The 26,227-nt window shown below is 37.3% G+C and overlaps 1 protein-coding gene across 7 annotated transcripts in view; it reads left to right on the forward strand.

Moving 5' to 3' along the window:
• The window catches only part of ARVCF (ARVCF delta catenin family member), a 295,429-nt gene that overhangs the window by 78,745 nt on the left and 190,457 nt on the right, over positions 1 to 26,227 (forward strand). For 4 of the 7 annotated variants that reach the window (XM_040602802.1, XM_040602813.1, XM_040602840.1 and 1 more), the window contains exon 3: positions 26,092 to 26,157. The exons of 2 other annotated variants lie outside the window; for them this stretch is intronic. The gene's annotated coding sequence lies outside the window, so the exon portion shown is untranslated. The remainder of the gene's footprint in view (positions 1 to 26,091; positions 26,158 to 26,227) is intronic. One more of the 7 variants, XM_040602773.1, reaches the window with a different exon arrangement.

The raw sequence follows: 26,227 nt of genomic DNA on the forward strand, positions 1-26,227 counted from the left end.
TCTAGCTGTGATGACAGTTGTGGTTAGGTCTCTGTGGATGCATATTAAACTGAAAATAGTCAGCTCCTGTTATAAAGAATATGAAGTGCAAAATATTCCTGTTTCTGTTTTGCAATTGTCTTTATCTGTTTCAATGTATGATAGAAGACAGCAGAGCAATCCACTGCAGACTGTCCACATACAGAGCATGCTTTTTTAGGGGTCTTGTGTATTGATAGTGATTGTGCTTGGATTTGTTTTTATTTATCTGGCACATACTGTAGTCAATTCTGTGAACATGTATTTTGTGGGTTTCTGTGACCAGGATGGAAGGGCAGGCCCATCTGTGTTTTTTCTTGTTTCTCTGATATCCTCAGCATTTGGTGGGAGAGGGCTTTGCAGCTGGAGTGTTTTCTGACTGCAAGACTCCATCATTACAGGCTTTTTTTCCCAAAGTAATTCCTCTTTACATTCTGCTCTGAAATCCCACTGGGTGCCTGCTCAGCAGTGCTTTAACTTCTGAATATTGAAACCAGCAGGTATGGTGAGCAATGGAATATTTTAAACAGCAGAAGATACACTTGGTGCAGTGTGTTACTATCTGACTCTCTGTGTGCTGCACTGGAGAGAAAAGCTGTTTGAGTGTAACTTAGGGTACAACTGTTTACGGAGAAGTCTAGGGTGTGCAAAAGCTCTAAAATGGGAAAGTAGCGCAAAAAAAGGAAACCAGCATCTCTGGATTGGTAACTCTGCTTTTAAGACAAGATGGATGTAATTCTAAATCAAAAAATTTTGCTTGGCAAGGGTGTAAGATGAGAGACATTTATCCGAAGGTAGACATTTATGGGTAAAGCATCTTATTTTAGTGCCTGTCTGCTGTACAGTGTGGAGATCATTATGGTAAATGGTCGTCCTTTTAGATTGAGTTGTTGGCTGTGATATGCTTGGACTTTATTATGTTCATAGGTTTTTGTAACCAAGTGTGACTTTCAGCAGAAAAAGAAAAATGCAGTAGAAACTGCATGAGCATATAAAATAGGCTTGTATAGGTCAAGGAAGCAGAAAGAAGGGTGATTCCAGGCTAAAATATGGTAGCCTGTTGTCAGGTCCCTGAATTAATGCTTTACTGGCAAGCAGGCATGCGTGCATGTGTAGGGGCATATGGGAAAAGAGTCCAGAAATCGGATTCTTGAGCAAGGTGTTCTTTTTCTTGGATGGGAGAAATAGCTGAGTAGTGACTTTTCTATGAAGTCAGGAGGCCACCTTTGACATAAGGTCTCTATGGGGGAACAGTACAGAACGTGATAGAGAAAATAACGGGGGAAGGTTTTTCAAAGGGTCTATTTCTTTTTCTCAGGAGGGCTATTGAAATAGAAAACCTCCCTGAGCATAGCAGAAAGTAAATTCAGCGTAGTTATATTACTGATACTCCTCTGAAATGCCTTTCTCAGTTGTCTGTTAACAAACAGGAAAACAAATGCTAATTCTGCCGGTAAGATTATTTCCTTGCTATGCTTAATTTCTTTGCATATTTAATTCACTCTGAACCTTAAAATAGCTTTCTGGTGTTTGTCTTGGTGGCCTTTTGTTGCTTTATTTGCTTTTGAATTGATTTGCAAGCTTTCACTCACTCTCTTTTAGCATGAAGATCTGTGGGGATAAGGGGATTGTATCTTGTCGTCTCTGTCCTCTGCTGTCTTGCTTCCTTTCCTTCCTCTCTAAAGCATGTTTCATGCAACGTTGAGTTTGTCAGCTGGCTTTTTTAATACTCCAAATGGAGGAATTCTGTAATGGGAGTTGGGAAGCAATACTGTAATACAGTTGGCCTGTATGACTAATCAGTTAGATAAAGAATTCAGGCTGCAGAATAGCAGAGCCTTCATGCTTGATTGATGATAACAGCAGCCAACTGACTTACTGCCCTTACTGCTAGCATCCCCCACACTATTAGAGAGGATTTCCAGCATAGTACAATAGATTTGTCCTAGTAAGCAAGTGCTGGGTTTGTAGTGCATGACATCAAAACCAAAAGAAAAGCAGGTCAAAATGGATGGTTCCCTGAATATTCTTAGAAAAGCAGGAGTGGAAGAGTCTGGAACTAATGCTTGCTGGTTCCCTACCTGCATACTTCCTACCAAAAGAAGTGGATTAGTCTCTGTACTCAGCACAGCATAAAGAATGTCTCTTATTCCTAATGACCTTTACCATGGAGCTTGTTTTTCTTTGGCAAAGCTCCCAGAGCATAGGCAGGGCTGATTTCTTTGGCTAGTAGAAGTTACTCTTTTTGAGTCAGGGCTTATGGAACTGTCATTATACATAAGCATGGAATATATAGAGTGAAATAAAATACCTTTTATGGAACCCATAAGAAAGATGGAAAAGATACACTTGTTTAATATAATTGCGTATTAATTCCTTTTGTCTTACAAGCTGTAAATAGCTTTCAGAAAAGCTTACATGCTGTGTGTTTGGGGTTTTTTTGGTGTGTCTATTAATGTAAACTTACTGCACTATCCACAAAGCCATGAATCATACTGTTACATTGAAGCTGTAAAGAAGAACAGGTTGAGGTGGGAGAACTTTCTGTTGCAAAGAGAAAGATGGAGGTTTTCCTGGATGAAATCAAAAACTGTTTATGAATCTCAGGAGAGCGTTTCCACTCTCCTGTTTTATAGGAGAGTAAGGAGCCAAGAATATGGATGTTTCTAACACATACACATAGTAATACATTTTATGGATGCTGTGAACTTATCAGGTGTCAGGTGTTAGCAGATTGATTGCATTCTGTGTCATTGCAGAAATCCAGCTGTATTTTTTCTTTTTAAATACTGTGAGCACTGTTATCATTATACCTACTAAAACAGAAGCAAAAGACACCTAAAATACTGTCCATAAACTGGATACTTGATTTAGATTGATGTAGATGTTGTTTAGAGCAGAAGTCCACTGAGTACATAAACTAGTATTTAAGATATTTCTGTAATCAGTTGCTGGACTGAGATATGTACTCTGATTTATAATCTGTACAAAGAAATAGTCTGAACTGTAAACAGCTGGTGATGCTTTCTGTCCAGATTTTGAGCTTTGTGTTTGACTTAGTACCTTATAGAGAGGTATTAAGCTACAGTACTGATGTTGATTTGAAGTTAAAAACTGAATATTCATTGTGAAGCTGTTAAGAACAGGGAGCTGCTTTTGTGGAGAACTAAATTAGAAGCTTTCAAATCTTTTAATACTAACAGATTAAATGACCTCAGCAAATGATTAAGTTTTTATTCCATCGCTGATTCATCAATAGTTGTCTTTCCTTTCGGAGTCCATTATTCCCAACAAAAAAATTTCAGTATGAAAGGGAACTTTACCTTTGCAATTTGCTGTCTCTTCCTGCTTGCTTCATTCCCTGTTGCTACAATCTAAGCCACAGAAATACAATTACAGTGTTCAATGACTGGAATTTATGAGACAATTTTGTTTTGGAAAGTGAATTTGTTGTTTGTGCTATAGAGACCTGAGTAGCTGAAAGCTAGGAAGCAAGGTACCTATGGCATGAATGATAGACAACCCTTCCCAAGCAACTTTGCTAATGGGAATATTGCCAGTTGCTACGCTGTGTGTTGTCTACAATGGTTACTCATTCTTAACAGTTTTCCTTTTGATCTACATGCCACATGAACTTAACATCTGAGGCATCCCATAAATACACCCAATTGCATCTCTTAAGCTTTTATGTTAATGTTCTTTATCTATGTATGTGTATTAACCAAAAGATGCAAAGTTCTCAAATGGAAAATAGAGCCTGCAATATCTACTCTGAAATGCATCTGCACCATCTATTTATAAGTGAGATTTGAACTGATGAACTTGCCTTAGGCTGTGCCTCCCAAACAGATGCCAGAGATAGTCAATTAGTCCAGTTACAGAAATATCATAAATCCAGTACAGCTTGAGATGCTGTATATTCAGTCTTCATCTAAGTCAGTAGTACTCACTAGCTTAGCATCGTGGGGTGGGAAGTCCTGAATTTAATGCCTGGATGGAGCAAAGGATGCTCTGGATATATGACCACTATGAAGATGGAATTGTAAGCTGTTTTGTCCAATAGAAGGAATTGCACGATCTACTTAATACTAATTTTTTGTATTTTTCAGGCTAGGCACGCCTTATAGACAGCTCTGAATGGCAAATTAATTTTACTTTAGGCTTTTGTGATTGACTTAGTCTCCTGGGTCTATAAATCAAAACAATTGATGTTTAACTTGCTTGAAGTTCAATCGTGCCCAAGTTTTTGGCTCTGATGAGCATTTTAGCTGTAGAGCTCTGCACCAATGGGGAACAGATGAGGCAAGAAACATGCTGTCATTTTCATTTTTCATTGGGGAAAATAAGCTGAGGAAAGGATTGTAATCTTCCAGTGATTTGGTGAAATGGATGGCTGGTACAGAACCAGAAAGCAGTCTGGAACAAGAAATCTCCTCTATCCAAAAAGTTACTGAGGTGCCCTATGGAAAATAAAGGGAGGAAAAAAGGGGCACAGAAAGAGAATTGTGCTGGTTGGAAAAAGCAGTAACACTTCACAACTCACAATGAAACATTGTTGTGTGTTGGTGTTCCAGCATCTGCCAGGAACCAGTTCTTGTCCTACTGAACTCAGAGCAACGTGACCCTCTGCAGGAGCGGATTAGTTTCCCATTTATGTTTACTTGCTGTAATTCCATATGGGCAAATGTGCAAACATGGGCAATGTCCTTGGGAAAATGCAGAAGGGATGCAGGAAAGGGGAAATAAGAGGGACTATAGTACGCTTCAGATAGTGTAAGATCCATTAAGGAGCTGTGATAGGTAGAACTCACGTCTGTTTACCGTTCCTGCACCTGAAGGAAGAAAATAGTCTTAAAATATTGCAGAGCAGTTCAACCAATAGAGAAATAGGTAATTTTTTCTGTTATACTTACAATGTGTATTTTATATTTTGCCCATTTCACTTTTCTTCCACTTGTAGACATCTTTAAAAAAATCTTTGCTTGAATCTCTTTGTGAAAGTCTCTGCTTTAATCTTCAGAGAAACCTTAGAACCTCAAAGCCACTCCTTCCTGGTTAGTCCAGACACAGGTTGTTCTGCCGATGCCTTACTTCCTGAGTCAAGCAAAGGTATCACTTCTGAGTATTAAGCCTTCATTATCAGATTAGAGTGGACTTTGCACCGTTTTTGGTGCTGAAAAGCATTTTATCCAGCAGCATGATCAGGAGGCATAAATGCATCGTGCTCCTTTATCTGAGGACTTTCATTCCTTTATTTCTTCTAGGAGGTATCTTCATATTATTGTCTCAAAGTCCAGTGTTTTACAAGCCAGTTTGATCTGTTTGCCTTAAATGGTTCTTAACAATGATGGGATATTTACTTCTAATATCAAGTAGTGCTTATTCACCAGTATCAGTTTCTCTTTGCTTAGCATCTGTCTATTTCTATTCCATAATCACAGAGTATTTTTAATATTTAAGCTGGTCTGGACTTGATGAGGTACATGTGCTATAAGATTCATACTTCATCTGTAATTTGTTAATGATTCAAAACTTGCCTTTCCAAATATGTTTCTGATTTTTACTCAGTGTTAGCATTTCTGTAAACATTCTTATGGAAAAATTGTTTGCCTGAATACTTAAGGAAGTGGAACTAGCATGAAAGCTACTGAGAACAATTAAGTTGCATAAATAGAGTCCCATAAAGTATTTTGAGGCAATTACTCTAAACCTGCTGTAATTATAAGGTTAAAAGGCACAATACAAGTTCTGCTGACACTCTGTAACTGCATTTCTCAAAGGATGGTAGTTTCAAAGCAGCTCTACCCAGATTTACTGGCCTGCTTAGTGGAACCTACTTCAAGGCAATAATCAATTAAACCTATGCTGTTTAATATTAAACAGCATCCCTTCTGTCCTAACCTGGTTTTGCTTTTCTGTCTGCTCATGACTGGCAGAATTTTACAGAGAAAAGAGCAGCATGAAGGAGACAGTCCTTCAGTTGAGCTAAATGGGTACCGAATTGAATAATAGAAAATGTTACTTTGCTGCTTCAGCAGGGTAGGGATATGAACCCTATGGGGTAATGCCCATCATTAAATAAAAATATTAAACCCAAGACACAGTTTTATATTCTGGGGTTTTTTTCCTCTATCTTGGTCCTCTAATGGACATTTTCATGACTAAGACTAATGTCTCCTAGCTGTCCTGTGATTTTCCCATATGTACTTTAAGGCCAAACCTATTCAAAAAATGCCAGGTTATTTGGAGTATACATATTTGGTGTATTTTCTACATCATTAAGAACAGTTCACCATACATGAATGTTGACTAGAAAAGTAATAATAAAAATCCTTTAGTAATGTGGGTTTGATACTACTAGCAGAAGGACTAGTTTTTCTTCGTCCAGGCAGGCTCCAGCCACCGCAGAATATTGCTTGGATCCGCCAGGAGAGGGCACGTGTTACCCAGAGCGTCCGTGTCTCCCACTGCTGTCCTGCCTGCTGCCATACACCACGGGGTAACTCCAGAGCTGGAGCAATTTTAGGCACTAACCCAAAGAAAGGCTTGACATTTTCCAAGTTTCTAAGGTAGGTTGCTTGCTTTTATGGGCTGAAATTCCTCATGGCAGTTTGCCCAAACAATGTTGATTGCCATAAAATACAAGCCCTGAAGATTAGCTGCAAGAGTATTGTAGCAGAGATCCTGGGTGATCTGATTTCATTTGTGTTTTGTGGGGTTAATGGCTTGGCAGGTACAGGGATATTAATAAATAATTCTTAATTATAAGGTGTATTGAATTGCTAAAAGAGGAGATAATATCTCTTTATGACAGTATTGTGCATAACACAGCTAGCCTACCAAATGAAAAGGGATAAAATAACAATTTGCACAGTCAGATGTTTTGAAGCCGCAGAGGCAGGTAACAAGATTTGAACATCATTGATTCATCCATGAGTGGAACCAGGGTACAGGCAGTGAGATCAGCAAAGTGACCTGCTGGTATGTCAATTAAATCTCTCCAGTAAACAATCCAAACAAGTGAAATTCTGCTTTAGGCATTTTGCTGCCTGTTTCTATAGCAGGAGTTTATTCACTAATAGACAATTCTAGTGGTTAAATAGTATTTGGGATGTTTTTCTGTCTTCAAAGTACTATCAAGCAAGGATTTGCAGGGACTTACGTTCTATTTCTGAATTATCCTAATTTTAGAGAATCAGAATAAACAGTTAGCAAGCAAAATTTTAGATGGCAGGCAGAAATGGAACAGAAGTTCATGGTTTTCAAACATTTACCTGCTTTGACTGGTGTATCTTGGAGACTGCCTAAGATGGACATATACTACATAAATTAAAAAACCAGATGATTTAGCACACAAAAATCACAACGTGATTTTTAGTTTCATCTCCCTTCAGTCATTTTGTTTTTAAAAATAGGTATTGTTATTGAATGCCCCAAAAAGTGCTAGGTGAATTTTACAGGGTTTTTTATTGTTTGGGGGTTTTTTTATAGCATTTCTGATGCCTCGTCATGGACCAGTACTGCATTTAGGTCTTAGAGACAGGGATTTATAACCAACTGTTTAATATTTTGAAGTTGCTGTGAAGGCATGGAGTTGAGATCTAAACTTAATCTCTCTGTGTCAGCTTAATTAAACTTGGTTATTCTGTATTTACAGAAGAAGAAGGACTCAGTTCAATATAGAGGCATATTACAGGGGAGTGCCTTAGATTAGTTTCATCTGTGGTGAAGTGTGGAGCAGTCAGGGATATGTTTAGAATTTTGTTTCTATTGCCTTATGAAAGTCCCAGGTGATGTCTGAGATTGCAGTGCACCAATTTTTCTTGTCCTGGAGAAAACCCAGAAGAAATCATCAGAAGCTGGATACAGTCAGAACAGACAGCTTTAGAAGACCCATCTGAACTGCAAAATACTGTAAAGACTGGGACTGTCTTAGCTTGTAAAAATAAATAAAAATAAAAAGTAGTTTTAGATTACATCACATTAAAATATAGGACCATATGGCTTAGCTCTGTTTAGCTTACTAAAAATGCAGTATACTCCAAAACGTGCCTTAAGTTCCTCTTTGAAAATTCTGCTTCTCAGGTTGTCATGGGAGCTTATGACACAATACTGAGAAGAAGATTAAGAAGCAAAAAAGAGGGAGCTCTGGGCTCAGCTTTGTTATGGTGGAATGGGGGAAGGACAAATCCAAAGCAACTGCCAATTTCTCCATGAGAAAACTGGTATAATGCAGTACAGGAAATACGCAGAAAACTAATACGTTCCGTACTCAAGTGTTCAGAAGCATCCCACAGATCTGTAATTTGAAATCAATTTTGGGCTGTATAATTCCCTGCCTTTTCTTGCAAAAGAGAACTCTTGACGGAAAGATTCCACGTTCGGAGCTCTAATGGCAAACTACTGTATTGCTACTGTATTGCGCTATGTTCCCGGGAGTTCAGAAGACTCTTCCTGTGCAGTTCTGTAGTATTTGGGCTGTACTATAGATGCTTCTGCTGCAGTAAAACATCTAAATTCATTGTCCAGGATGGCAGCCTACTTTCCTTCTGTGTGTAACATTATCCTGAGAAAGTACTACTGTAAGTTTGTCTCTGTACTTTTCCTTGGTATCAGCTACTGACCACTGTTAGAGAGTAGGAGTCCAGAGTACTGGAATAGCTGAAATATTTAAGGCCAGTCTTTTACTTCAGTAGACTTGCACTGATGTTGAATTTGTTCCAGCTTCTACATATTTTTAGATATTGTAGCATGAAATTTCACACCCCCCAAACCCTTGCTTCAGGGCAGTAGCACTCATGTGGCCAGTTTTCCCAGCTCCAGTAGGACTAATGATGTGAGTACAAGGTGCAAATTCTGCATCCATTCTTCTCTCATTATTTAATAAAACATGTTTACTGTTATAGCTTTGTTCTTCAAAGTAAATTTTGACACAGTCTGTACATTTCTTTATGAGTTTCAAATACAAAGGGGAATAGTTTTTTGTGGAATGAGAATCTTCTCTAGCACCTGTTGTCCTGGGCAGTATGTGTATTGATAAAGAGTGGAGAAATTTAAGTCCAAGGGCTGCTGTTGGTGAGTGATTCTGAGTAAATTGGTATAATAAACTGAAAGGAAAACACAGCACTTAGAATGACATTTTTAGCTTTGTTCATGTGTTGCTGGATAAAGAGGATTTTTTTAATGATCTGATTTCTTTCTCAATTGGACTCAGAAGAGCAGTTTTACACAGAGAAGGAATAATGTGAAGGTTACACAATTTTACAGTAGATATAAAACCTTAGTAGAGCTATGGCAGGGGAGTGCAATTGCAGGGTTATGACTGGGTAACTTATGTTACTAGATGTGATTCAAGATGAACAGTCTACCCAGTTTACCTCATTTGATTTAACTGCATCTTCTTTAATGAAATGGAAACATAAAATTATTAAATACTCACTCAGGGATATTTTCCCCTAAATCATGAAAAAGTATTCCTCTCCCCCCTAAAATTAGTTTAATTATTTCCATTTAACTGTGATTTTAAGGAGTCCCATAGTTTCAGATACAGCGTGAGAGCTTTGATTACTTTTTCCTCCACCATTCCGCTTCCATGACTAAGTGACTTTATCTGATCCTACCTTCAGTAATAACTGTCTTAATTATGTGCGTGGGTAACTGTTTATCACTGCTGTTGTTTCCATCAAACTTTTAAGTGTACATTGGACACTCACACAAAAAAGGGTCATTTTTATGGAGACTTAATACAAAACAGTTTTACAACATGAAGTACTGGCGTACATAAACAGAAGGGAAATGCTGTTGCTGACTTCATTGTGAAGAGAAACACATCAGACATACATTTGCTCTGTTATTGCTTCAGTGTGCTTTTAAGGTAGGAATGAAACTGTTCTGTCAATTTTTTTAAGAAACAGTCAAAGTTCTGCCCAAAAAACCCTGAATGAACACTGCCCCTCTTCATTTCAAAACAACCCCCAACAAACCAACCCCACAACCCAGCCCATGCCTGTTTCTGTGCTGGGTGAAATATTTGATCTAGTTAATGTGTTACTGTTACAGTGGTCCAATAAACAAAATCTTCATCCTTTTATTCTATTCCCAGTTTTCCAGATTTAGCCTGGGTAGTTTCTACAATCCAATTGTTTTATAGCCAATTAAGGTTCTCTAATTTTACAGCGAGTGAGCTGATGTGATCTTTTTCATTTCTGTGATATGAAAATCAGTGGAGTTAGTGTACAAATTAAAAAGAATATTTTGTACATTGAAGTAAAGTGACTCAGTTTAAAGATACATAGAAACTGCAGGAAAAAAAATCTGTTCCTCTTCTGAAATTATGTAAGATTTCAGCAGTACTGTTACAATTTGGTGCATACTCATTAATGTGTGTAAGCCTGTATGTTTATCTGCCATAGCTGTGCTAGAGATGAAAAAGCTAAAATGTGCAAATTTAGTTTCATTGTTCTGCCAGTGCATGCAACAGGCTGAGTTACTGGTTCAATCTCTTGGCACTCACATGCATTGAAACTACAATTAATGAGGGCTATAGTTAGTGAATTTTCACAGAAGCTCTGAAAATTACTTCTGAGATGTTTGAACACACCAATTTTTGTGCAGGAAATCATAAATGCATGTGGAAATACATACTGTTACCTACAGGTTTGAATGTTAATGGAATTTTTTGGTTCCCTTTTGAGCTGCCCCATTCTTACGAGTCAGCATGGTGATCAAAGAATAGGAATATGAATGTGAAAGTAAAAAAATATTTTTTTTATCCCAGGTTTTGCTGTGCATTTTACCTTGGATACGTTGTGGTGTGTCTCCAATAGCAATTACTGGTGATAACTTTACTTCCCTTGGAAAATACATTGAAGTCTCAAGTTGAAAAAGCTCTGCAAATGTAAAATCTTTGCATTATTATGTGATTTCTTACTGATTAATGGAATTATTAACATTTCTTTTGCTTGTTTTGTATTCAGCATACTTGTTTTTCGACATCAGACAGTATTTTGAGGTTTTTTAGGGATTTGAAACTTCAGAGTTGACTTTACTGACAGCAGCCTATGCAGCTTGTGAAGAGGACTGTGACAAAGAATTCAGTGAGTTAATTATCCTTCCAAATTGTCAGTTTGGAATGTAGCAAGATGTCAGATCACTTTACTTAGTGTTTTTGCTTCTGGTATGACTGACTGATAGATTTCAGAAAGGGGTTAAAGGGAGCTAATACATTTCATGCTTTCAGTTCAATAAAGCTGGAATCTGGAGATGCTGTTTGCCACTGTATACAGTCTACTCTATTATGCAGTTTTCTTTCTTTTCCTTAACATTTTGGGAGACGGGTGGATGCCACTTTTTAGACATGTACAAATAAATATTACTGCACGTTCTTCAAATTCCTATTCTTAAGTCTTTCACAAGTGTGGACTTGGATGCAGCTGAGAAATGAAGATTTAAAAAGAAATGCTAGAATTCTGTGTCTCTGGTATCACCATTGTATCCAGATAACATATGTTTATAACTTACTATAATTATATATACTCATTACAACAGCCAGCTCCTGAAACTGAGCTCAGAGTCAGTCTATATCATTTCTGTTTGCATGATTATGTCATTACAGGTATTAAGGACCAAGCGTTCTCCTGACATTTGTACTTTGAATTACTGTGAAAAGTGTCAGTAACTTCAGCCTGTAAAAAGGGTGGACTTTTGATAGCAGACCACTGTTTTTACAGATCTCTTTCAGGAGCTAAAACATTTGTTAAGTATTTGAAGGTTCATGTGGTGGTGCAGCAGACACACTCCGTAATCCATGGGCAGCAAGGAACTTCTTTTTCAGGTGCTGCATGGTGAATGTTTGTAAGGAACATGGCTTTTTGAATCTCAGTTGCTGACTAGCATGTGCTCATTGGTTTCTAAACAGTATGTGCTCCTTCTGTGATTTATTCACAATATTAATGAAAAAATGGAAAACCCAATCAAAACATGGGTAGCAAAACAAAAGAGGGAGAAAGGCTGGAGTTCAGGGCAGTAATTTAAGAACTGAAAGGTCTAGAAAAAAAGAGAAAAGGAAGATCTGGGAAGACCTATAAGGACGCTTATAGGCTTCCTGTGTAAGTCTTCTGCCTTCCTTGGCTTTCTGTTTTCCTTTAGATGAGTTAGTTCTAGCTCCTCAACAGTCAGTGAAGATTTACGCACCTAAAGAAACTCAGACGCAAGTTCATCAAGTTCTTTGTTTCATCTCCCAGTCTGCAAAACAATGCTAGCAGCATTGCACTGCCTTACAGCGATATGCATCCTGTTGTGAGGATAGCCGTAATTACAGATCATGGGAGATTTCTGAGGAATGGTAGCCCAGCAGGCTGGTTACTTCATTTGGAAAAGCAATTCTGACCTAACTATTGTGCCTGCTTTGAAAATCACCTGTCAAAGATACAGGGGTATTGCATTAATTGCTATTACAGGGATTACATTACTTACTTGTCAAAGCAGTATATTAAGCATAATATGCCTTGCTTATGTCTTAAATTCTCGATTGACCCAGTTAACCTAATTAGTCATGTTTGAGGGCACACAAAACCATGGAACTCTTACAGAATTGAAGTATACCCTGTAACATCCTGCTAGTTAAAATATGATCAGAATAATGCATGTTTTCTACAAAGAATTTAAGTATCAAATCCATTTAGAGTCTTGGCAGAGCACTCTGTCCAGCAGCACGGTCATTACTGTGATTCCATTCAGCTTAATATATGAAAACTAGACAGTTTCAGTAAATTGCAGCAATAAAACTTTTGTTTCAGCAGCCAAGTTAATAATTTGACTCTTCATTGGAATGACTGTGTGTTTTCATGACAATTAGATGGGTTTATGATTGACACATATACAATTAAAATCTGCCCTTCAAAACTGTAAATCACAGAGAGCTAATGAAAGCTTAGTCATATGCTTAAACAACTTTTCACAAAAAAAGTGACTTTTAGCACCAAAGGTATTACAGTTTCTAGGTTTCCACACCAGTGAAAGCAGGAGAGTAATATTAAGATTTATTGTGGCCTTAGCCTTAGATTTTGATCCCACCTAAATGTGGACTTTTATTTGCTAACTGATTTAAACCTCTGTGGGTTTAGTGATTTCTTTTAATTAACATTTAAAGTGAAATTATGTAGTTCTTGCACAATCTAATATTCTGTTGCCTTCATATAGAGCTGTGTGTGTTTAACAAAAACTATTAGGTTATTTAACAATAAGGTTATTCATATACCAACTCTAAGAAAACATGTGCTGTAGCTTTACTGAAATATAAAAAACCTATGAACATTTTTTTTACGATTAAATTTTATTTAATAACATAAAATTCACTTTATGTTATTAAAACTCTGGTACTATTAATCAAAGTAACTTAATAGCAGGGTTTCAGTGGAGAGTATATTTGCTTCTGTGCTTGCTTTTAGTGTCTGGGCCTCTGGACACACAGAAGAGTTCATCTCCCTTTCTAAACTTTCTGAAGGATAAAAAAAGTAAGACTTAACAGAGGCCTAGAGGGAATAGCAGCTTGTCTTATTTTATTGTGGAGATGTATTAGCATTACATGAGCAGCTTAATATATAGAAGCTTTGGAAATATTTTTTTCAGCCCACTCAGGGTGATTTCACTTGATGTCAAAGAAAGTGTAATATTTGTTCTGATACCAGAAATATTAATTTCAATGATTCTAGCAAGTCGCAGACAAGTGTATTTTTGTGCGATTTTGCAAGGCTGATACAGTGTCGTTATATCTGATACCGTATTCATAGGATCCATTTAATTGCTGTATGTTTTGAGATCTGAGAAGCACCTATGGCCTGTGACACTGTTGTGACTGGGAATCAAATTATCTTGCTGTTTTCCAAGATACTTGTATGAAATATATTTTCTTTTACTAATAAATAACTAGTTAATCTGAGGTTTTTTGAGACTAGTATTTCTGGCCTCGTCAATCCTTTGTTGCATTTTCTATACCACAGAAACCAGGGACATCACTGAATCATTCAGGAGGAATAATATAATGAGAGAGGAGAAAACTAGCATCTGAGCATTCATGGTCTGCCACAGCCTCCTAATGATCGAGTCAGACTGGAAGCTGGCTTGCAAAGTCCCACAGAACTGTCGTGACTGTAATACTTGCAGTTGCTTTGCTGCTTACATTAAAAGGCGTGCATTCAGATTAAAAGAACAGATGTGCAGCCATATTCGGTCTCTTAAATCTGAAGATTATAAATATTTAAGATGCAAATAAGACTTGTATGAGAGTTGTTGCTTCTATATTTTTGATGATTAGGCCTGTTCATCAGTTTTATTGCACTTGGTGCTTGTTAAGAGGACACTGTCCAGGCTGGCAGAGCTAAAATTAGATCTGCCAGTTTTTTACTGCTTTGCGGTTTCCCATGTCGCCTTACTCCCTGCTCTGCCTGCTCCATTCCTGTGAGCTTGAACTGTAATGAGCCGTGAGCTTTGATAAAAAGGGTCTGTAAGACACGGTATCTCCATTACATCTGAGTCCAGGAGTGCAGCATGGTGTGTCCACACCTTCAAATATTAAGCCGCTCTTAGTTTCACTGACCTCTTTTGTTCTCATTTTATTTCTCTTTGTTTTGGAAGCAAAAGGACAAAGGTTATGTGGTAGTGAAAAACTGATTCAACAGGTATATCAAATGTATAGTGATGAATAGATAAATTTTAAAAGTAATGCGACTTCACATTTATTAATCTTAGAAGGAATGTGTATTAATCAGGTGTCAACATGAATAGCAGGAACTATCGCGTGGTGCAAATGTATGTGAATTGTTTATCTGTTTATTTCTCTTCTGTTAATTGCCTGTTTCCTTTCCTGACCAAGTGGGAGCTCTGTAGGACAGACTCAGGTTGTGCTTTTTTCACTGTTAACCTTATTTTCCTTGTTTCCCTAGTTGTGTGTATATTTTTTTCTGGTTGTTTCTGCTCTGCCTTGTTTCCCTAGTTGTGTGTATATTTTTTTCTGGTTGTTTCTGCTCTGCCTGGCCCCAAAGAAAATTCTCTGTAGCCACTAAATCATGTGTCAAAAATAGTAATTAATATTAATTAGTCCATTGCTACTTCATACCTTCAAATGTTTATCTAGGCAAGTTACTACAGCAGCCATGTGAAACGCACACACTGAGAGGGAAAAATAAAATGATTCAGGCACTACTGACAGGCATACTGACAGTTCTCTGCTTTTTGCTCCAAATGCACTCTGGCATACTCTTTCATTGCCAGTTCACACTTGGCACTACTGCTTCTGTTTACAGTGGAAACGTGGGACTCTCAAGCACCTTTCCTTGCCAGTGTCTCTGTGTTCTTCCCACTCACAAATTTATTTGGTGTCAGCATGTGTCATTGCTAGGATTTCTAGCATGTGCTGTACTCTTCAATGCTACCACTGCTGTATTTAGTTGGTAACTTTGGTCTCATTTTTGTCTCTGCTAGTAACAAAATGCAGCATTTGGGACTCTGAGTTCAGGCTGTCACTGAACTAGTTTAACCAGTTCACTGTCATTGCCAAATTTCTAGTGATCCGAGTCTTCAGGTTTTAAAAAATAGGCAACTATTGAAATAAATTTACTACATTTTTTTTTACATTTTTTTTTTCCTTAATACTGGCTAGTTGTACTCTTTTTCTGTTTGTTTGTTTTTAATACTGGCTACTTGTACTCTCTCAGGATCCTAACACCCTTTCCTCTTCAGGTTTTCTTTAGCACACACACACCCACACTAATTCTTAGAGAAAGCAACAAGAAGTTGCTTGAAATTAGCAAGTTGTCAGTTTCAGGAATATGATTTACTTTAATCTTCCTTAAAAATAAGAATCTCTTGGCCTTAAAGAGAAATATAAAACCATGTGGGTCTAAGAAGTTGTTTTAACTTTACAGTAGGATTGTAATAAATTTTCTGTGTCAGAAAAGCTACAGTAACACAATAAAAAGAGATGAGAGCAGTCACCATAAAAAAGGAAATAGTAAGGCAAAACAAGTAATTTTGCTTCAGAACTGCCTGGATAACCAAATTCCTACTGCTTTCATGTTTTAATCCTTTTAAAATAAGAGGCTGAACTCTTATTTTAGTGTTTAAAGACCAGATTAAACCCAACAAACTGTTACAATTCTACGACCCTTAAACTTATGAACTGAAAGCACTCGGAAACAAGCTATGTTAATAAATATATGTATTTAGCATGCTTCAATTAACATAAGATTAGAAGTACTTACATAACCTTTTTACAAATGTAGAAACACATACTTCTGGAAGCTAGTGCTGCACATCTTAGCTGTTCTTGTTTGTCCTGGGAACTGAAAAAAAATGTAGCCAAGTATTTGAATAACTTGGTGTATCTTTAAATAGTCTAAGTAATATGACTGCCCAGTAGCCTGAGTGTATTGAAATGAAGCATACAGCTTGTAAGAGTTCTGGAACTTGGAATACAAATATTCTTCATATTTCCTTCTTCAGTAAGCTATCTCTGCTTTGTATGTAAATTCCCAGTTTGCCAGGAAAGGTTACTAAGCTCTGATCTGTAACACCTAGAAATGATTGATTTCTTCTATCCTTAGATATTCTTCGTAGGCATCTCTTTTACGTTCATAGAGAGACAAGTTCAGATGCTATTTATATCTTTTCCTGGCAATTGTTTTTTTGTTTTAGAATACTACAGTAATTCACCTTTTAATTTTCACTTAGCTTTATTGAAGCAATTTGTATTAGTGATCTTAACCTGCTAGTGTAACACTCTTGTGTGCATGACCGAGTAGAGATCCTACTTTTTCTCTTCATGTGAACTTATCCCTTAACAAATAGAACTTAATAAATAGAACTTATTAAATTATTTTTCAATGAAGACAAATGGCAACATTGTTATGCAATTAGTAGAGTACACATAATTGTCATGGTTTCACCTCAGCCATCAACTAAGTACCAGGCAGCTGCTCGCTCTCTCACTCCCTCTTGGCAGCCAGATGGGGAGGAGAATTGGGGAAAAAGTCAAACTTGTGGGTTGAGATAAGAACACTGTAATAATTGAAATACATGAAAATATTATAATAATAATAAAAATGACAATAACAATTGTAATGAGAAGGAGAGAGAGAGGGAGAGAGGAATAAAATCCAAAAGGGAAAAAAACAAGTGATGCATAATACAACTGTTCACCACCCGCTGACCAATGCCTGGCCAGGCCCTGGCCAACTCCCCCCAGTTTATATACTGAGTATGATGTCCCATGGTATGGAATATCCCTTTGACTAGTTCAGGTCAGCTGTCCTGGCTGTGTCCCCTCCCAATTTCTTGTGCCACTCCAGCCTCTGGCTGGCAAGTCCTGAGAAACTGAAAAGTCCTTGACTGAGCATAAACATTACCTAGCAACAGTGTGTTAGCAACATTATTCTCATAATAAACCCCAACCACAGTTGTACCAGCCACTGAGCAGAAAATTAACTCTATCCCAGCTGAAACCAGGACAGTAATTTTTGTGTGAGTCAGACATGCGTCCACTCTTTCACTGTCACCCAGGTATGGATTTCCCATCCTTGCAATTTCTACTAGGCAAAACCTCATTAGTAAAATCAATGCTTCTATGGAACATAAAATAATAAATAAAATTTATTATTTAAAAAAATATTATATAAAAAACATAAAATAAAGAAATGGCAGTACATCTGAAATAATCTGACTGCTTGTACCTTTCGATTTCCTAACCAATTGCGTATAGTTTGTTGGTTTGGGGATACTCTTAGGTTTTGTTTCATACACATGGGTCCGCTTCATCAGTTTTCTGGAAGATGTCTGCATCTCCTACTGTCCGTGAGTGCTATAGATTCTGCAGGTTTGCTATGACACTTCCAGTTGTTTCAAGCTAGTTTTCTGTGTTCTTGTTTGAAAAATAAATAAAATAGAATCCTGCTTCATGTAAATAACCGTAAGAGGTGGCTGTGTGACTGAGGCTCATTCAATCGTCTGCCTTTCCTAAGGACAAGAGGGAAGGCATCACTTACGTGTTAAGGATTAGTTTTGAGGTTTGGGAGATTGGCTTCTCACTCATGGCTCTGACCTTCAGCAAACTGTCATTCTCTGTGTGATTTCTCCACTCTTACCTGTGTTTTACATTCCCTTAATTTTGTTAGCAATGTAGTGCTAATCTGTCTATGATAGAAGGTCTTATGCTAGTTGCAGGGTTCAGGTACCATGGTAATAGGGACTGCTTTAAGTATTCTGGTTGTCAGCATAGTCTAGTAAGACTGTTCAGTACAAATGCAGATTTATGGAGAAAATATAGTTCTCAAGCTAGGCTACTCTATAATTTTATTCACAAAATATTGTTGGTTGTTACACTTCCGTTCAGGCTGGTTTTCTTCTTCCATTTGGGCACGGAGAGTGTGCTCAGAAAGAACTGGATGTTTTTCAAGTACATATTTTCGGTAAGAAATTTCCTAGCTTGACGAAATATCTGGTAGCTGCCTTTTGTTCAGAGTTGAGACGTTGCCAGCTTAATTGCTAAGCCAGTAGATGTTAGCCACTGGCAGTCAATGCCGCATAATTAACATGCTAGAATGATGTCAGATCAACACAGAAATATCTGACAATGTTGACTGTGGAGTGCTTCTGGTTATTGTAATCATAATGAAACTGTTACAGCATTGTGCTGTCTTATAGCAGCTAATCTAGATTGTATGAGTATGGTGAGATATTAATTGTAAATTGCAGTTTTCTGAATTAAAATTGTCAACAAAGATTTCCTTTTTATAGTTCACTTCTAAAAATTGCAACTTGCTTTGGGAAGCCCGTGCTGAAGGAGTTACTTAAAGGCACTCTTAACTTTATAGTTTGACTGTACAGTAAATGAGTTTAAAACCTACTAGAGTAGCCATGACACACATGTATTAAACTTGCCTATTTTTTCTCCCCCCCCCCCCCCCCCAGTTCTTTTTGTCTACTGTTTCAATGAAATATGGCAAAAAATTGAATAGGTTGCCTCAAGAAATGCAAATACAAACCCTTGGCTAAATTCTCAGCTGGAGTCTGCTCTATTTTATGTCTTGCAGTCAGTATTGAACTTGGGTATTCACCCACAAATTAAACAATTTGCTTCTTTCTTCTTCTCTCCTTTACTTTTGAGATTCCTTCTCTCTTATTTTCTCCGTGTCTCCTTTGGTGTCTTCTGTCCTTCTACTCTGTATAGGCTGGAGCCTCTGATCCTCTGTGCAGGGGCCGTAGCTGTGGATTTGGAAGTCAATCTCAGAAGCCATTTCCTACCCTCCACACTGTTAATTGGAATTCTTGATTGGTTAGGAAGCTGTGTAGTGCTGATGTTAAAAGTTTTCAATGAGCAGAGATTATTTCGCTTTTCATGATTTTTATGGTTGGGAATGGCTGCACTGAAAATTCATATTTTTAAAACCAGTGGTTTTTATATCACTTAGAAATGTTAAAATTAAATTTTGTCATGTAAATTCACCGCATAAAATATTACCAATTAGCAGGAATATGATTATTAGTACTAGAAACTACTGGTTTATTTTGGCAACAGCTCTTCTGCGAAGCACGTTTTTCAAATCTAAAATAGTTCTTAAGAAGTAAAAGTAAAGTTTGTTAGTTTAATGTTACTCTTATGTTTGGAGTTTAACAAGTTGGTGTAAAATGTAACGTTGGAAACAAAGTGCAAGCTGTAAGAAAAGAAATGAAACCTATGCTCAGGTTTTACATAATGGTAAATTAATCTTACTGATTGACTCTTTATGTCAAAATCTGTATTAAGTGTAACATTCTTCAGCAGACATATTTGAAAGAGGAATGATTTTTCACTGCCAGTCCTTGCAAAGTAAAAATGTTGGTTTGGGAGTTGTTACTTACTGGTGTTTGTATACGATGGATGATTCATCCTAGATTAAAAACCAATCTGGATCTTTACTTATAGTCATGAACCTAAAGCTTTGTCTTCAGTGTAGCTCTGTCACCAGCACTTGCTGTTCTTGTGCTGTCAATTATTGCCTGGGTTTGCTTGACACGCTTTAAGTATATTGTGGGCCAGTACCTCTTATTATTGCCTAGTAGGAGTTGGGCTGAGGTGTAGGAACCTAGCAATAATTCAGCTGACGCCACTGAATCCTGCAGTGGCCCTCCAGAGCTATGAAATGAAGATGATGAAAGTGTGATTTTTTTGGGGTGATCATGTCCTCACTCACACACAACTTGTAGGAACAAAACCCAAAAGCATGCATATTCAGAGGGTCTTGGTGTTCAGTTAGTAACTTCAGTGCTGTTGTCTTGGGGTTTTTAAGCAGCAGTTGCAGGCCTAACTGCAATTTCTATCCAGGCTAAACAGTAATGGAAGTGAGTATGGAACTGGGTCTGGCTTGCTTTATGAGAAGAATTTCTCCCCTGGGTAATATAACCAGCTACAACCAGAGTTTTCTGCTGTTGTGAACTTCACTAACACTAATATTTTGTTATCACTAAAACTGGGATTTACATATTTTTTTCTTCTTTTTTCAAGATAAAATTTCATTATAAATTATTGGAAGATCAGCTTTGCGTCCCATTTAAAATGAATAAAGTTACTCCGTTTCTGTAATACATATAAGGTGACTTTGGTTACCCCATGAAAAGCTATCGTGTTCAATAAGGATATCCTTAGAACACTGGAAAATGAAATTAGGTAGTTCATCAGCTAAATGAAACTCGTTATTAGCATATAATGTAACAAAATTCCTTTTCAAAATTTACACAAAAGGTGATCAAGTGCTGTGTTTTAATTTAATTGGGTGTGATGAATTCCTATGCATATTAGGCTGTAAAATTTTAAACTACTTTTTTTATAGAAGATGATCAGCTACAATTTTATTGCTACATATATTCTTGAAACAACGTTGTTGGTAAAGTCTCACTTATTACATATATGTGTAATATAGATGTGTACCCGTATGGTATTAGATTCTGTGTATACCTGCTTGGTTTTGCATTCCTTTTTGTCTATGTGTAATGAGAAATATTAGCAGCTGTCAGCAGGCTCTTGGTTGGAAGATTATTATGCATTAACTTTAAAGAGTTAGGAATGTATAATTCATGGCTATTTGGTGGATTTTGCAGATCTCTCAGTTGTATATAGTTGCTAATCTGTATGACATGATGGAAAACAAGTCTTGGAAATACTGTTGTTCAAGTTCATGGCAATCAAGAAATGGCAGTTTTAATGCAGCTTCTCTGTTTGATGTTTAGGAGAAGATCCTAGTCCTGTATTAAAAACACTAAACTGTCTGGGCTTCTCTATAAATATTAATTTACCAAATGCATGCAAGTCTGTGACACTTCCTTCAGTAGAAAGAATTAGCCTTAATTTTACGTGGTTCTATCATAGCACATTGAAGTGAATCACTATACATTGGCTTTTGTAGTTCTGTATTTCATAAATTTGTTTTTAATACGCCATGTCTTTATCAACACACTAACATAGTTGAGGATATAGGTGCATCTAGTTTGCCAAAGTTAGTTCAGCCATCATTTCCTTAATAAATAATTTACATCACTGTTAGCATGTAATGACTTGAGCAACATTTTATACACTGTTGTACATTGTCAGTCCTGACATTTTAAAAAGCTGCCGTTCTTATCTATGACATGTCTGTGTACTGATGCATGAGCTCTTTACTGCTTTTGTAATATTTATATAAAATTTATTGGCAGTAAGTGCTGTTACCCAGAACATCTGTTTTGAAAGGTCTCTGTATCTATCCACATTGACTGAGCTGTTCAGAGGGGTTTTGTAACTTTCTGGGCATTTTGCCACTGCTTCTGTCCGAACTTTGTCTGCATTTATCAGCTGGTTTAGTTAATGGTTGCTTGCTTGATGTTAACATGCTGATTTACATTGTAATTAAGAATGAGTAGGAGTTTCTAAGGGAACTCAGAGCTCGTAAGTAACACAAAAATAATGCTGTTTTAAATACATTTCTAAAGATAATTGAGTGTAAATATTAGAATATCAAACAGCTTGTAGTCCACCTCTTTTGATGAAAAGCCTTATAATGAGTGTACAGTATTGCTGTTGCATTGGGCGGTAGCTGGGTTTGCACCACATCTTTAAGTGGAGAGACCTCACCTCTCCTGACTGTTTCATATGTTTTGATGCAAGCTGTGACAGCATATACCCAAGTACTGAGCTATATAATGTAGAAACCTTGTGTTTGCCACCTGATATCTTACGTGAAAGCAGAACTGTGTTGTCAGAGTATCTTAAGTTTCTCTGTGAAATAAAAGGGTGTAAGGATGTAAGGTGAAGGAAGAAGCAGCTTAGGGAAAAAATTTCTTCTCACCTCCTTGTTTCTTGGTTAATAGAATTAAGTCGTAGCAGATGCAAAACAGCTCAAACAGCTCTGCCTGTACTTCTGGTGATTTATCCATGACAAAGCTCCTGCTGAGGAGAACATACAGTTGGAGGGTATGAGTTTCTAGCAATCCGTACAGGCAAAACATGGACAGATAAATTGAACTTTGGACAAGGGAGCTCTTTTCCACTGGCCTCTTTCCCATTGGTGTAGCTCTTGTTAGCTGAAGTTGTGGTGTCTGTGCTACACTGCTGTGAGAGAAACACTAGTTCTTAAAGTCTGCTTTTGGGTTATAAGTGGGCAGTGAGGGCCATAGCTATGAATCTGCAGGTTATTTTTCTGTTATCAAACAAATTGCATGATCCAATCTCTTTATTAGTTAGTTTAGTGCCAGAAATGCCAGAGAAGCTCATTTGAGTGACAGAAGGAGGCAAAGATACAGGCTTTCCATTCATGCTTTTGGCAAGATTTTGCAATATGTGCTTATAGTAGTATTGCAGTTGAATTGAAAAGTAATTTGCTTGTCTATCCATACCATTTTACTGTCTCATTTATTTGGGACTTTACTGCTTGCCTCACACTTGGCAGTTTTAATTGCACCTATTTCTATGTACAGGCGAGGAATCCACTCATTGCCACAAAATGCATTTCATTAGTGGTTTTGTATAACACTTGCCTCCACGTCACTAATGAGCAGGCTAGTGCAGTGTGAACCAAAGGCCAAACAAGTCCACTGAATTCAGCAGATTTACCCATGCTTAACCTATCCGAAGACTGCTTCTCGCACAACTGACTGCACAGAATTAATTTTCAAGAACTGGGTGCATGTTCAGAAGCTTTTTGAGTAAGGGACCCAGAAGGTATGATGAGTGGATTACCAGCACAGTCCAGGCTTAGCAGATGATGCAAAATAAGACATTAGGAAAAACGAATGGGAGGACAGATCGCTACAGTACTGTCCATCATGCTGTTTGTGTAAAAATACTGATCTGTCACTGCTGCATATACTTGTGATGGTGCAGTACCAAAATTTGTCCCTAAGCTTTCCAGTAGTCCAATAGCTAGTCCATTAAGCTACTCACATTCTAACCACATTAGAAAGACATTTTAATAACTAATTATGTTCACTGGAGTAGGAAAAGAATGAAGTGGTTGTTGGCATGCAATTGTGGACCTTGCTGAATGGCAAGAAATTGTTTGCTGATAGATGCTTTACTTTCCCATGCATTCTGCAGTTTCAGTGTCTTGATTTTCTGTGAAGTTCCTTATTCTGAAAATATTTATCTTAATTAGTTATTATAGCTAGAAACTAATTGTCTAATTTCATTTTTTTTAGTCATTTGTTGGTGAGTGAACATAAAACTACTCTGAATCTCTTAACAGTGTGACTGGGGCAATTAGTTACAAGTGAGAGATAACAAGCAATTTGAAAAGGCATTACAGGTTTTTCTCCACCTTTCTCATCTGAGAGCTGTAAGGTACTTGATTAAAATCAGTGATAAAAGTGTATCACTGGAATGAAGCAGGATTTTTGTAATGGTGCAGCTGTTTTATTTATTTTATTGTATAGGTGTTTTATTAAATGTGGTCCAAGCTGGTGTTTTTTTCCCCTCTCCCCTGCACTACAGGTCATGTTATCAAATGGATGGCAACCAAGGGCTGAAAAATGGCCTTTGCAATGTAGCCACGAGCCTCCGCAAGCTCCAGGCTTCCCAGGACTTCGGGCTTAAGCTCTCAGCTGGCATCAGCCAGTATAAACCAACACATGGTTTTCCAATGTCTGTTAGACTGCATCCATGCGAATAAGCTAAGAACATTGTGGTCTGTCAGCATCAGCTGCTCCAGTTGTCAGCCATACCCACGCAGCATATTGGGGACTGTCACTCACAAGACTAGGTAGAATAGTGTCCATCTTGCAAGAGGAGTAGCCCCATGCGGCTACTGTCACAACTCCTGCTGACCAATCTCTTTGTTTTTTGCACAGTGTGGATGTGCCGTATTGGCAATGCAGCCTCCTCCAGACTTGCCTTGATCATCTACTCTTTCCTTATCTTACTGCTAAACTTTCTGATTTCACAGGGCGCTGAATGTTTTAACAAAAAATTCTGCTTGAAGAATAAAATGAACCAATTAGATTTGTATTGAAAAGACAGGTAGTTTTTTCTTGATAATCGACACTTAATTTCAGACTATACAAATGTGATTATCACTAGAAGACCACAGTAATAGTGTGGGTGCTTCTTTTCTGAAGTACCTGACACCTCATAATTTTTTTTTTTTTTTAATGAGATCTTGTGAAGTAGGAAAATGCAGTTTCTTTCCAGTTTATATGACTTAAAAAGATGGTTGAATAGCCGACAGCCAGACATCAAAGCTGTAGCGTATCTAGGTCTTACTCAGGATGTCCCAAGTCAAGACAAATGCCTTAGGCTGCTTGTCTTCTTGACTCTGAAACCAACTAGAAGAAAAAACAGAGGTGGAAAAGCAGACAGGAAAAATCAAGCAAAGTGGCTTCGGTGTTTTTTATCTGTTCTAGGTGACACTAAACATAAACCATGAATTATTTCTGGCTTAAAAATGGAGAATATTTTCATAATATACATGAAATTATCCTACTTAGAGGAGGTAGTCATATTCTTGTAATGAGACAAAAGCTAAAGGAAATTAGTCTTCGGAGAAGCCATCATCTTACATCAGAGATGTGTAATTTTGTTTTAGCACCTGTTTGTTACAGTGAGTCTTCAGGGTTGAAGTGTTTTCCCTTACTGACCACTGATCTATTTATTTGGCCTTACTGTACCTACAGCCAAAGGAGGAGCAAAGGGGAAGGGTGTAATGGTGAAGGCATGTTGCAGGCTGGATGCGGAAATGTAGTGGCATGTCTGTTTTATGGGTAAATTTTATTTAGCCTGAGTGGAGCTAAGCAAGAGTGATCTGCCAGAAGCATCTACTTGAAATGTTCTTGGTCTGAGAAAGAGAGGAGGAGACTGGGAATCTGAGAGAAAGAATCCTGCTTGTTACTTGTATATGAAATTTCTGGGAAAAGAAATACTGTGATACCAATACTACCTGAAGCTCAAACAAAAACTGAGATGTTGAAAAATGCTGAGTACTTTCTGGTGAATTTCAAAGGTGAATGTCTTCCTGCCCTAATTTCTCTTGTTTCCTGCTGCTAGAAGAAAAAATGTCAAACAGGATGAGATGTACTTACGTAGCCATAGTTGACATTTTTAGAGTCACTATATTGTATTTAGACCTGAATGACTGAAAATGCTATGGTATACGCTTATGAAGGAAATATTTTTAGCTTTTATATCTTTGAATCAATGGGAAATTAAATATATATTGTATTAAATTCTAAGTTTAGAAGTGTTTGATATAAACACATGGGTGGCATTAGGACAGAAATCAAGAGGACTGGAAAGCTAGTTAGCCAGATGAGCTCTTCCAATGGAGTTTACTTTCTGTACTCTAGTTCTGTGGGATTTTCTTGTAGTTTCAGGTGATGGTAGAATAGGTGTTGGAAGTAACACTTTTTTTGTACACCAGCATGACTTAGGAAGGGAAGGGGAACCAAGAGGAGATACCACTAATCATTTCCACTGTATTATGTAAATGTTATCAATTATTATAAAATAATCCCTTTTTCCTACTTCCCCTAGATGAAATAAAAATGTCTTTTTTATATTTATCTTTGTTTCTCTGACAGAGTTATTACCAAACCAAGGGAGAATTTCTGTCTTAAAGCCACTGCAAGAAAGGAACACTATAAAAGGTACTGTGTTTCTGCAGTTGCTCACCAAATCTCTTGATTATTTTGCTGCTTTGTCATTATGTGTGTTCTT

Source organism: Falco naumanni, chromosome 1 (assembly GCF_017639655.2).
Source record: "Falco naumanni isolate bFalNau1 chromosome 1, bFalNau1.pat, whole genome shotgun sequence".
Classification (NCBI taxonomy): domain Eukaryota; kingdom Metazoa; phylum Chordata; class Aves; order Falconiformes; family Falconidae; genus Falco; species Falco naumanni.